The sequence below is a fragment of the Bombus vosnesenskii genome, unplaced genomic scaffold (assembly GCF_011952255.1).
Source record: "Bombus vosnesenskii isolate JDL3184/JDL3185 unplaced genomic scaffold, Bvos_JDL3184-5_v1.1 scf7180000014824, whole genome shotgun sequence".
Lineage (NCBI taxonomy): Eukaryota > Metazoa > Arthropoda > Insecta > Hymenoptera > Apidae > Bombus > Bombus vosnesenskii.
This window is the reverse complement of record NW_022883669.1, coordinates 62,568-74,441: the sequence shown is the minus strand read 5'-3', so window position 1 is coordinate 74,441 and position 11,874 is coordinate 62,568.

Sequence of the window (11,874 nt, the reverse complement as noted above, 5' to 3'; positions counted from 1 at the left end):
GGGAAAAAGAGTGTTTAGTATTCATTGCACAATATTTTCTTTCCAACATTCTGATATATCTCTGAAATATATATCCAACGCCCTCAGATCTTCTCGGTCTTGTTCAGCCGCGAGACTAAAGAAAAAGTTCTTTTCTGTTTTTTTCTCTCGAGTCTGCTGTTAAAAGCAGATCCATAGATCTTGCCGTGAACATACGCATAACGTGTGTACCTACATAAAGGTTTAAAGGTCAATCTCTCTCAAGTGCCGATGCATTTCAAATAATTAACGTGAGATTTTCTTGATCTTCTGGGATTTGATTATTTTTCATGACTTTTTAGCATTTTGCGTGTTACAGATATTTAAGTCATTCTGTGTGTTCTAAGTTTTATTGATATATATATATATATATATATCATATTACATATATATATATTATATACATATTACATACATATATATATATTATATATATATATATATTATATTATATATATATATATATAAACATATATATGCATAACGAGTATTCCTCAAAGGTTAATGAATTCGAGTCATTAAAAACTATGATAAGTAATCAAACTATCCGTAGATCGATTTCCTAAATCAGAAGGTTAGGTTTCTCGTGTAATAATGAAACAAATGAAGGGATCAAAAGGGTCCTAATAAATTTAGTTTTGGGACTACCTGAAATGTTTAAGGATTTAATTCATTAAAAAAGGAAAAAAAGAAGAAAAAATCAAAAATTCGAGGAATGGATACGTTAGAATTCTATGATTATTCAAAAAATTATAAGACTTAATGAATTTATTTGCACACTGTTTATCGATAAAGTGTGTAAGTAGGTAGAGAACTACTTAAAATACATACAAACAAATGTCGAATAGTATGTTTGGTAAACCAAAGAGGATCGATGTTAGGAAATGTTTGTAATTAACTACTGACGTTAGGAATAAAAAGCGAACATTTTACGAGACGACGTTAGGTATTATGGTAGACTAACATTCATAATATTTGATCGCGAACGATGAAATTTTAGTTCGTTTTCCTTTTTTCTTCTTTTAATCGAATTTTCTGTTTAATATAGCTTTATTAAGTGAGATGGACAGTATTTGGCTTACAATTAGTAGAAAATGTCTTCGTTTTTTACGAAAATCTATGTACTACATATATATTTAACTTTGACGCAACTAAAATGGGTGAAAATTTATTGAAATATATCTGCTATGTTCATTTTGTAATATTTTCGAATACGCTTATCGATATTTCTCTATTACATTAACATTCATTGTTAACATAAGAATATTCGCGTATTAAATAAATTATTAGACAATTTTTTAAACAAGTTGATGAATAGTTGACCCTACAACTTGAAACGTATAACATCGCGTAATTGTCTTAAAAAGAAAAAAAAAAGGAGAAGAAAGTAAAAAGACGAAATTGTTATTATCTTATTCCAACGAAGGTAGTTAACAATGGATCTAAAGGGTTTCTTTCTTATTTTGACATACTAGAAGGGCGGGAGTGCATTTTCGTTAGTTGACTCTTTCTATTTATGGCAATTCAATCCGAAGACTTACGTTCAGTTTCGCAACTCAGATTTCACCTATATGCTTAACTGAATACCGTGTGTGTGATTTCAGGTGATTCAATAATACACGTATAATTCACAAATTTTATATCTTAATGCTTGGAAAAAGCTGCCTCTACGATTCATCGAAATTAGTTGACACTAAGCTTCTATCCAGATTACTCAGGTTCCACGGTGGAATCGCTGAATTGTAACAACAATAATAATAAATAATAATAATAGTAGAAGTAGTCGTAGAACTAAATAGGTACAGTTAGTGGTAGTAGTAGCAAGTAGCAGCAATAGTAGTGGAATTAATAGTAGTAACAGTAATAATAATAGTAATGCTAAATGATAGATAATATTTATAACACTTAATAACAGCAACAACAATAGCTATGATGATAATAAATAATGATGGTTAAAAAAATGAAAAAAAAAAGATAAAGATAACGCTAGCAATCGTGTAACAAGTATAGCAATCGAAGTGGTAATAGTATGAGCGGCAACAATAGTTCTAACAGCAGTATTAAAAGAAGTAAGTTGTAATTTCAACGAGGTTGCAAATGAAAGGAATGATAATCTGTAGTTATAGCAATTACAACGATAGTAGTGGCGCGACAATGATAGTAATAGCGGCAATATTGTGTAATGTGATAATAGAGTAATGATAATGTTACCACTATTATTATTACTGCCTTTGCTACTACTACAATTGACATCTTTGTACTCATATTATCGCTGTGAGGATTATCAACATTTTTGCGATTATTGTTGCTGCTATTACTGCCATTCATTTCGTTTGATTTCTATTGCAGCTGTGGCTACTACTATCGATTCTAATCTTATTTCTCGTTATATTTAGCTGCTCTTACATTTTGCTACTACTAACGCTGGTTACTATCGCTGTTTCAGCTTCTACTATTGCCACTCTCTCTCTACTGCTTTCTATCGCAGTAATACAATTCTTATTTCTACTGTTCAGCATAGTATAGTAACGCATCATTACCATTATTGTTACTATTATTATGGTCGTAACTATTGTTAGTGTTACACACAACTACTATTACTGATGATTAATATTAAAGAGTACTAGGATAATTGTTGGTGCTGTTAATTTCTGCTATTATTATTATTAACATTGCCATTATATTGTCACCAATCTTTTTGTTACAGTTATTAAACATTATCATTACTTATTATCATGACGCTGTTACTGTCGTTGCACAGTTAATAGTAGCAGTAACGATAAATCATACCTAGTGGTGGTGGTGGTACACGATATTAATAATAGAGAAACGCCTGTCGCAGTAGTCAGGATACCGTGAATGGAATAAAAAGTTAATCACGATATAATAATAAGGGGTTAATGATAATGCGATTTATGTAATATAAACAAAAACATAATTGTTGCTGATTATGATATTCATTAATCAATAATCCGTAAAAACAATAATAATAGAGTGATGATCAAGAAGACGATAATAACGATAGTAATGAAATATTAGAGTATTAAAGTAATTGCAATTTATATTAGTGGTAGTGATATTAACAAGCGGCAATGGTAATACTTGCTAATTAACAAGGATTATCATGACGGCAGCAGTAGTGTAATGTTTTTAGGAAAGCAGCAGTCATATAAGAATTGCTAGTGATAATATTAATGGTAACGAATAATAGATAACATTATTGATAATATTACGAATAATAGAGGTCTGAGGGCGTTCGAACATTATGAGTGTACCTTATTTGCTGTTCCAGAATGGAACGTAAATTTAGATTACGAGGCGGGAACTAAATTTGTACGAGCGCTGGTACTTCCAACGATAATGGTTTCTCTTTTTCATTTGAGATAAAACATAAGAAGCAATTCATTGTCTTTTATCTTGAAGATAGGCGGCAGCACACTTCAAGCATGATCGACAAACGCTTGCAATCGTTTGATAAACTAAATTAAAATAAAATAATACTGGTACACGTGTGGGATTTTTACGACACTGGGGGTTAATTATATACTTATAATATACATACGACACAAACAAACACACACACACACATCTCTATAGTTTTATACTATAAACACCTGGACACTTTCCTAAACGGTCGTCTTTTTATTGCAATCTTCTCGAATAAGTTTACTTGAAAGTTATAGCTGGACTTTGTATAGTTTTTTTCAATTCTGTTGCTAACCAATCGTCGTAGAAGCAAAGCATTATAAATTAGTATTATTAATTTGTCGTCTCTGTCGTGTTCTGTTCGTCGTACTGTTAATTTACAAGATTTAAAAATTTAGAACGTTAATTAGAATCTTCTATTGCCTTAATAATCTCTCGTACTATTTTCTTTTGCTTTGTATATATACACATAGTTATATTATAATAATTTACATTTGATATCCGAGGAAAAAAACATTTCAATTATTCGATTACAGATGATGGTCTATTTTCATAAAATTTGATGATTCGATCGAATAAAAACGCTGGTATTATTTCCTTCGAGGCTTGTAAATATTCTAACATGCTTTGCCTTTTAAGTACTTTTCGAACAAATAAGATACGTTTCAACGATGCAAAATGTATCTATAAAACTAAAAATCTTGTGATTTACTTATAAACGTTTCAAACAATGAAGAAAGAAAAGATTAGTTTTGTTATATTTAAAAAACGAATTGATTTCTGATACATATCACCGGAAAAATGTGTGAATAGGTGAATGAAAATAAGTAACAAGTAAGCTTAATCTAATAGCCACTTACCTCAGTGTCGTTAATTAATTATTATTTTATAAAAAGGCATATTTCAAAATACTAGAGTTAGCATGCTATATTTAAGACCAACCAGCTATGTAACACTACAATCTCTTGTGCGCATGCGCTGAAACTACGTATTCTTTTTCCCTTCTTATCTCCTTGTTTTCACTATTTTTCGTCTGTAGATCTAATTGTATTTAATTTGTTGTTCTCCTTTTATTTCTCTCGTTAACCTCCTACACCTTCTCCGCTTAATTTTCTGTTCATTACACAAACGCGTATGTACTTTATTGCACTTATTGTCTGTGTTCTTTTGAAACCGCACGAGATCGCGACGCCATCTCGTCTATATTTATTTTTCTTGTTAAAACTCTAATGTGATATTGATATTAAATACCACTCGATTTAATACTAATGATTTAGATTAAATTTAAAGAGAAAAAGAAAAAACAAGTTCGAAATTTAAAAAATGAAAAAACTTTCATAATTTTTGTGAGAACTTATTCGTCTTCTGCGTAAGATAAATTATTCGTCTTTAGAGCCATGTAATTCGTGAAATTATATTTTTAACTAACATAAAATAATGGCAACAAATCGGTTCGATTAACGCTAAATTATAATTGTTTCTGACCTATGTAACTTTCTTTAGGGAGTTATTAGCGACGACATTATTAACCATTTTACGTCTATTTAAACATTTCAAATTCTTGGCTGTGTCTAGCGAAGCATGCGGTATATTGAATGTTAAGTCTAAAAGGTTAGGCATTTATATTTAGTCCGAAACAAATCGAATACACGTTTAGAAAAAGAAAAGGAGAAAAAGAGAAAAAGAGAAAAAAAGAACCGGGAGGAAAGTTTTAAAGGAATACAGCCAATAACAGGCGTATGCATACTTGTGCGCATATGCACCACTCTTGGTGGTTTACGATGATACGAATTTCTAATACGCTTACGCGCATGCGTGTTATACCGCGTTTTTGTTTCGTGCATTCGACGTATCGGTACGCATGCGTGCTATACTATCGATGTGCACACAGGTGTCACAGGGGTATCTAGTATATTTTACGTCCGTGTATGCAAGTGTATATACGTGTTACTATTAATTTGTGCGTATTAGTTGAGGTTTCTCGGTGGTCAGTTTACGTATTTCGAGCGCATGCGTACACACGCGCCAGTAGGAAAACGTACACATATGCGCATACTCTTCTCTTTCGGGATGAATCGTTTTCCCCTCTTTTTCTTGAATACACACGCGTGTGCATTTGGGGCATGTGCCATTTATTAATTTGATAATAACAAGAGGACGGGAAAAAAAATAAACATGTGACGTGGATAAGGAAAAATTCCAACCACAATAACTATTACAAACGGAATAAATTTAGTCAAAACAAAAGGCTTTTGATAACTCGAAACTTGTTAACGAATGTGTCTTTACGGAGGAAAGATTAATACGAATACTTGAATTTATTTTAGGAAAAGAACGATCGAAATACACTTGAAATAGTTAATTTATATGTTTCTTTGTATTTTTAACGCATAACGTTTTAATAATGTATTACTATGAATATTAATCTTATAATTGTAAATTTGATTTCTCAAGTCACTAAATTTAATGGTAAACGAAGTTTTAGAAATATTTTATATAGTCATACAGAAAAGTGGCGCAATATGGCGAATAGCCGACGATGCCGGTGAAATTGAAATAAACAGTTATACATACATAAATAGTTTTATGTTCGACAATTTTGTTATAATATATAAAGAATATTAGGTGTAATGCAATATTAACAGAGATAAATGATATTATTAAACATCGTTATAAAACCTTTCCTTTTAATTAATCTTTTAAATGATTAAACTTTCGCATACCTATGCTCATTGCGTTGCAATCTATTAGTAATAATTATATCCCTATAGTCTGATTTGTTTTAATTGTGATACAGTATTATTTAAAGGTCGCGAATGCGTGTGTTCAAATTTTAACTACTCTTCTTCATCTTTTCTCCCCTTCCTCCAAGAGAACTCTACAGTTCTTTGTATTTCTGCAAGAAATATAAACGAAATGTGCTTAGAAAATCGATTTTAATATATGTCCGAAAATGTGAGCCAACTGTTATTTTTATCTGGGATGTTAAATGTTAAGGTAAACGTGTTAATATCTTTCTCTTTCCTTTTACGTCTTACGCACCTCGCTGAGTATGATCGAAATATAGCTTTTTCTCGATATATTGAAAACGCGAGAACTCTGAGAACTAACCTTTTATAAATCTTCCCCAAAGATTTCGTTGGTTGTCGTGATTATTACTTAGAGTTGTATATATATGTAGTGATTTGAAACGTTCGTACTAATAAGTTTGGTTAAAACGATTCTTCGAAATTTTGTTCGAAAATTCAAAGTAATACGAATAGCAAAGAAAGAAGAAGAAATGTAAAAAGATAAGGAAAAGCGTTTCACTTGTAATATCAGGGAAATATATGACTTAAAATATACGGAAGACCGGAATATTAAATTTTATGATTCTGTTGTAATAGATTTCGAAAAATAGAAAAGTATTTGAATAAATTTGAAAATTTCAACATCGTTTCGAGATAAACGACACATTTCTTTTTTGTTGCCTAAATACGAAATTATTGACGGTGAATGTAAATAAGCTTGGGAAGAGCGAGTAAAATTCCTCGAAATATTTCGCACAATTTTCGAATCGGAATTTAACCTAAAGTGATTGAGTCAAAAAAGTGATTGAAAGAACGAAAATATTTTTCGAGTGTTTTCCAAATCGAAGTGGACTTGAAAAATTCCGGAACCTTTCGTCAGGGTTTCTTGGAAAGACATAATCGAAATTAGAACATGTGGCAAATAACCTATAAAGTAAAAAAAGAAATATAACTAAGTCTAGATGCCTAATAGTAATTAACGATATGTATCTGGTCGTTATTCGGCGGTTAACATATCCAAGAATTATAAATAAGTATGATTCCCATTCTTTTTCCGTGAATATTATTTATTAGTTAATCGTGACCAATTAAATTTTGAACATACGGAAACTGAAATGTTTGTACATACGAAGTGATCAGGGCCAAATAATTCAGATTTAATGTACAATCTATAGATGATATTTTCACTTATTATGAATGTAAGCATGTGAAATTTTAAATGAAGCTTTTACGCACATTTATTGTCTAATCTAGTTATGAAGTTAATTTAATACGTGTTTGTAAGATGCTGTTTTTTTAAATTAATTATATACGTATAATATAAATATACATTGAAGAAATATACGAAAAACACTGATTTCGTAAGATATTAGGAAAAAGTCGAAGATGAAGTAATTTCTCTGTTGTAAAAAATGAATGAGCGAGAAAAATTAAAAAAATTGGCTGCAATGCGCGTTTTGCAACCTAGGACCATTCAATGAAGGTGGAAGTGCCATGCACTGATTTCGTAATTAGCAAACATGGAACGTTTTAAAGATATTACAGAAAGTTAGTGTCATGTTATTTGTTAGATTTAGGAGAAGTACCCCTTGTGCACACGCTTCGAAAGAGAACAGCATCCCGAAAGGGGTTCTAAATGAAAAGAAAAGAAAACGAAATGAAAATCGAGGTCCGAGGAGTAAAGTTTAAACTTGTCATTTTTAACTATTAACATGTGAACAACATAGGGAAGAAGGATAGTAAATATAGTAAATACTGGGACACACGCAGGCACGCACGTACGAGCGCGCGCGCAATACACACATAAGACACACGCACATACACACATACATACTTATTAATAATTTAGGATTTATCAATGATAAAGAAAAAGTGAACAGACATTTATGTATACATTGTTTGTCTACACGTATACACACAACATGCTGCGTACACGTATATGTGTATGCATATTCGTGGATAATATAACCCTACGCGTCCACAGACACGTACACACACACACACACGCCACACACACACGCACACACACACACACACACACACACACACACACACACACACACACACACACACACACACACACACACACACACACACACACACACACACACACACACACACACACACACACACACACACACACACACACACACACACAGTTATATATTACGATAATATATATATATATATATAAATATATATTATAAGAAAGCATTTTGAAGAGAGTACTAATTAATAAGGTGATTAATTATTGTAAAAAAATGACTACTGATTAATGCAACAAAGTGGACTAATTCGCGAGTAACCTCTATTCCTAACAATAATGAAAAATTAATTAATTTTAGATAGATTAATAATAAACTAACAATAATGAATTAATAATTAATGAAATAAATATTAGGTATTAACAGTAATAATGATCGTAATGTTCATTAAGATGCGATATAATGCTAATAACAATAATATAAAAATAGAGACGAGAAGAAGAAACGGTACGAAATAATAGATATAAAATGTTAGTTATTACAATTTTGCGATTTTCATTGTCTAACGGTATTGAGAGATATATTCACAAGTAGCGTAGTATTCTAACGACTCTGATGGTGAAGCTTAGTGTAAGATTTCCAAATGATTGGGTGAATATTGTATGCGTGGGAGGGGATAGGAGGTTATGGAGTATAATAACGATTACAGTGACGAATGACGTTTACGATGACAATGACGTTGAACATGGTTCTGCGGAGTTTTGTGTTTACCTTCTACTTAAATGTTGTTCAAGAATTTTTCACCAATGAATTTTCTCTGGTACCTTTTTCTTCGTCTAGTAACTTTTCTTTACGTCCAAGTTATTAGCGTCAGTAACATTACAATGCGAACCTAATACGTTTGGGCGAGCGCAAGCTTTTTAAAAATACTATATTTCCTTCTATTCTCTGTTTCTTTCCTTCAGTTTTCCACTAGAAGTTATTCATAGCGAAATACTACGATAGCGCGTTGAAGTCTGTGAACAGCGTTTCAAGATCGGTGATGTTCCTCGAATTGTTTGTTTGTTTGTTCGTTCGTTCGTTCGTTCGTTTGTTTTATTCTAATTTAAGAATACATTTTGATCGACTTCACGATGAAGAATACGTGACATGTATACTTCTATTCTTAGTCTTTTTATATTTGACTTTTTTTTCTTACAACGATTGTTGAACGTTGACGGTCGACGAGTAGTCATCATTTGTTACGAAACTTCGCTAGAGATATTTTTTTTAAATTTTCGAATTAATTTTTTTGGACATCATTTTTTCAAAGAAGCGTCGTGTTACACATATCAGAGTCTGATGAACATCGAAAAAAGAAGATTGGTTTTCTACTCGATTTTAATCGAACAATGTCACAAAAGTGCTTTGGGCGCGTGAAAATTCACAATACGAGTTAATAGTTCCACATATAATCTAGAAAACGGTGTGTCCTTCGTTTCTTGCCAGAAAGAGAAAAAAGGCCAGAAAGAATTCAAAGTGGAAAATGTATAGGATAATTGAATGTCGCGTGTTTTAAGTACACACATTACATCCATATAGCACGCACACACGCCCACACACATAGGAACATATATATACATATAAACATGTACACACACGAACACCATACACAAATTGAATCAAAGGGCGAAAAGCTTTCTCAAACTAACGGAAAGATATTTGTTGTGATAATAAATATTGAATATATAGCTGTTTTAGGGTATGAATCATTACTATAAAAGATTAGAATTTAAATAAATGCGCCGGGTTAGTGTGGAGAAGTGAATTTTCAAAAGCCTCGACTTTTTCTACTCGAGAAAAGGTTCGCGCTCACGCTCATGCACGCTGAACGAACCTAAATCCCATTTTCTACCTGCGTCTCTGTATGTGTGTTGATTGTGATGAAGGACGATAATTTTTCTTGTGGAAGTTACACTCTCGTATCGTGTGTACGTATTTAAATATGCTTGTTAAACGAAGAAAAAACAAAAAAAAAAAAAGATAACAATTCAACATGTACAGGGTGTCACATAAATGATAGTACAAGAGCGCAGTTACAATTCCTCTGCTAAAAATAAGATGATTTTGAGAAATTGATCCCACTTTGCTTCTAAGATCGTCCCGGTTTCAAAGCGAATCGTAAAAGGTAAAAAAGAACAGGCGGAGAAGAAGAGAAACGTTATCTCAGCACCTTAGTTAACATCGATTTTCTGAAAAAAGAAAAATGATAAAAAAAAAAAATTAAAAATAATAGGGATAAGTGATAAAAAGAAAAAATATGATAGTCGGTCGAGTGTGGGGGAGAAAGTAATAAATAGGCATATGAAAAGAGTGAAGGTAAATAATAATTGCCTGTTTTATATCGGACGAAACAGTTCTGTACACTATAGCGCTACCTATATTAAGCACCCTTATGTAATGCGGTGGTCCTTAAGGAGCTTTTTTAAAGCCTTAAAGCATAGATTAGTCTGGTCATCGAAACGGTTGAAGTGAAAATATATTTTGTTTCTTTGTTGCCCTCCTTATCGTCTTAAGTGTATTTTTTAAATTCTTTATACTACGCGTGTTCTTATACAGGGTGTTTGGGAAGGTACAACAAGGGGCCGTTGTACTATTGTACTAACGAATTCCATTTTTAGTTAAAAAAAACATACGGATGATGTTTGCGGACAAATTGTTTCCAAGTAAAATCGATCTTGAACTGAATTGAATAACACGGCAATCAAAGTTGAAAAGAAAAAAAAAGACGTATCCGCAGTTCAGCGATTCACCGATGATACGATTTATTTGGAAAAAATGACAGAATTTTTAGCTCGAATGAAATTTGCGTAATTTGAATCCGGGAATCTTACATATCGCACTTTCAGCTTTATTGCACACCCTATATACGTCTACACGTATATACGAATAATGTGCACATATGTGTACGCGTGCGATCGTATGTGAATATGTATACGTACACGTATTATATACCTATATATGTATGCGTACATATATGTATACGTTCGTCCAGGTGTGTACATGTGTAAATACGTGCACAGCCACGTGGGTATGCATGTATGCATACGTACTTATGTGTTCATACGCGTACGTGACACGTACACCACATGTATACATATAATATTACTTAGAATAAACTTTCTTACATACAGGGTGTTTTAAAGATTGTAGTACAAGAGAAAACTGCGGCCTTCCTAGATATAATGGAATATTATTCTTAATCGTGATTTTATTTACCGCTCAAGGACTATGACGTTTCGCGCGGCTAATTACAATTCGAGATTTGTGAACATACCGTGGCTGCTAAAACCTGAGAAACATTTTTGAGTTGAAAATAACATGATTCCCTTTTTTCAGTTTCCCGCTCTCTTTTCATGTTTTCTTCACACATTTTTTGCTCCTCGACAAATAAATCTTTAGGCATTGCTAGTGACCGCATATACCGTACTATGATAAGTAGTAACAATTGTATGTATATATATATATAAGGAATGCTTTATTAAGGACTATCGAATAATCGAATAACCGTTATATTATAGAGGTATAACAGTGTGAAAGTACTTGTACCAAATATTAACGAAATGTAACGCAAAATATTTTATTATTACAGATATTATGATGAAAAATAACTCCCT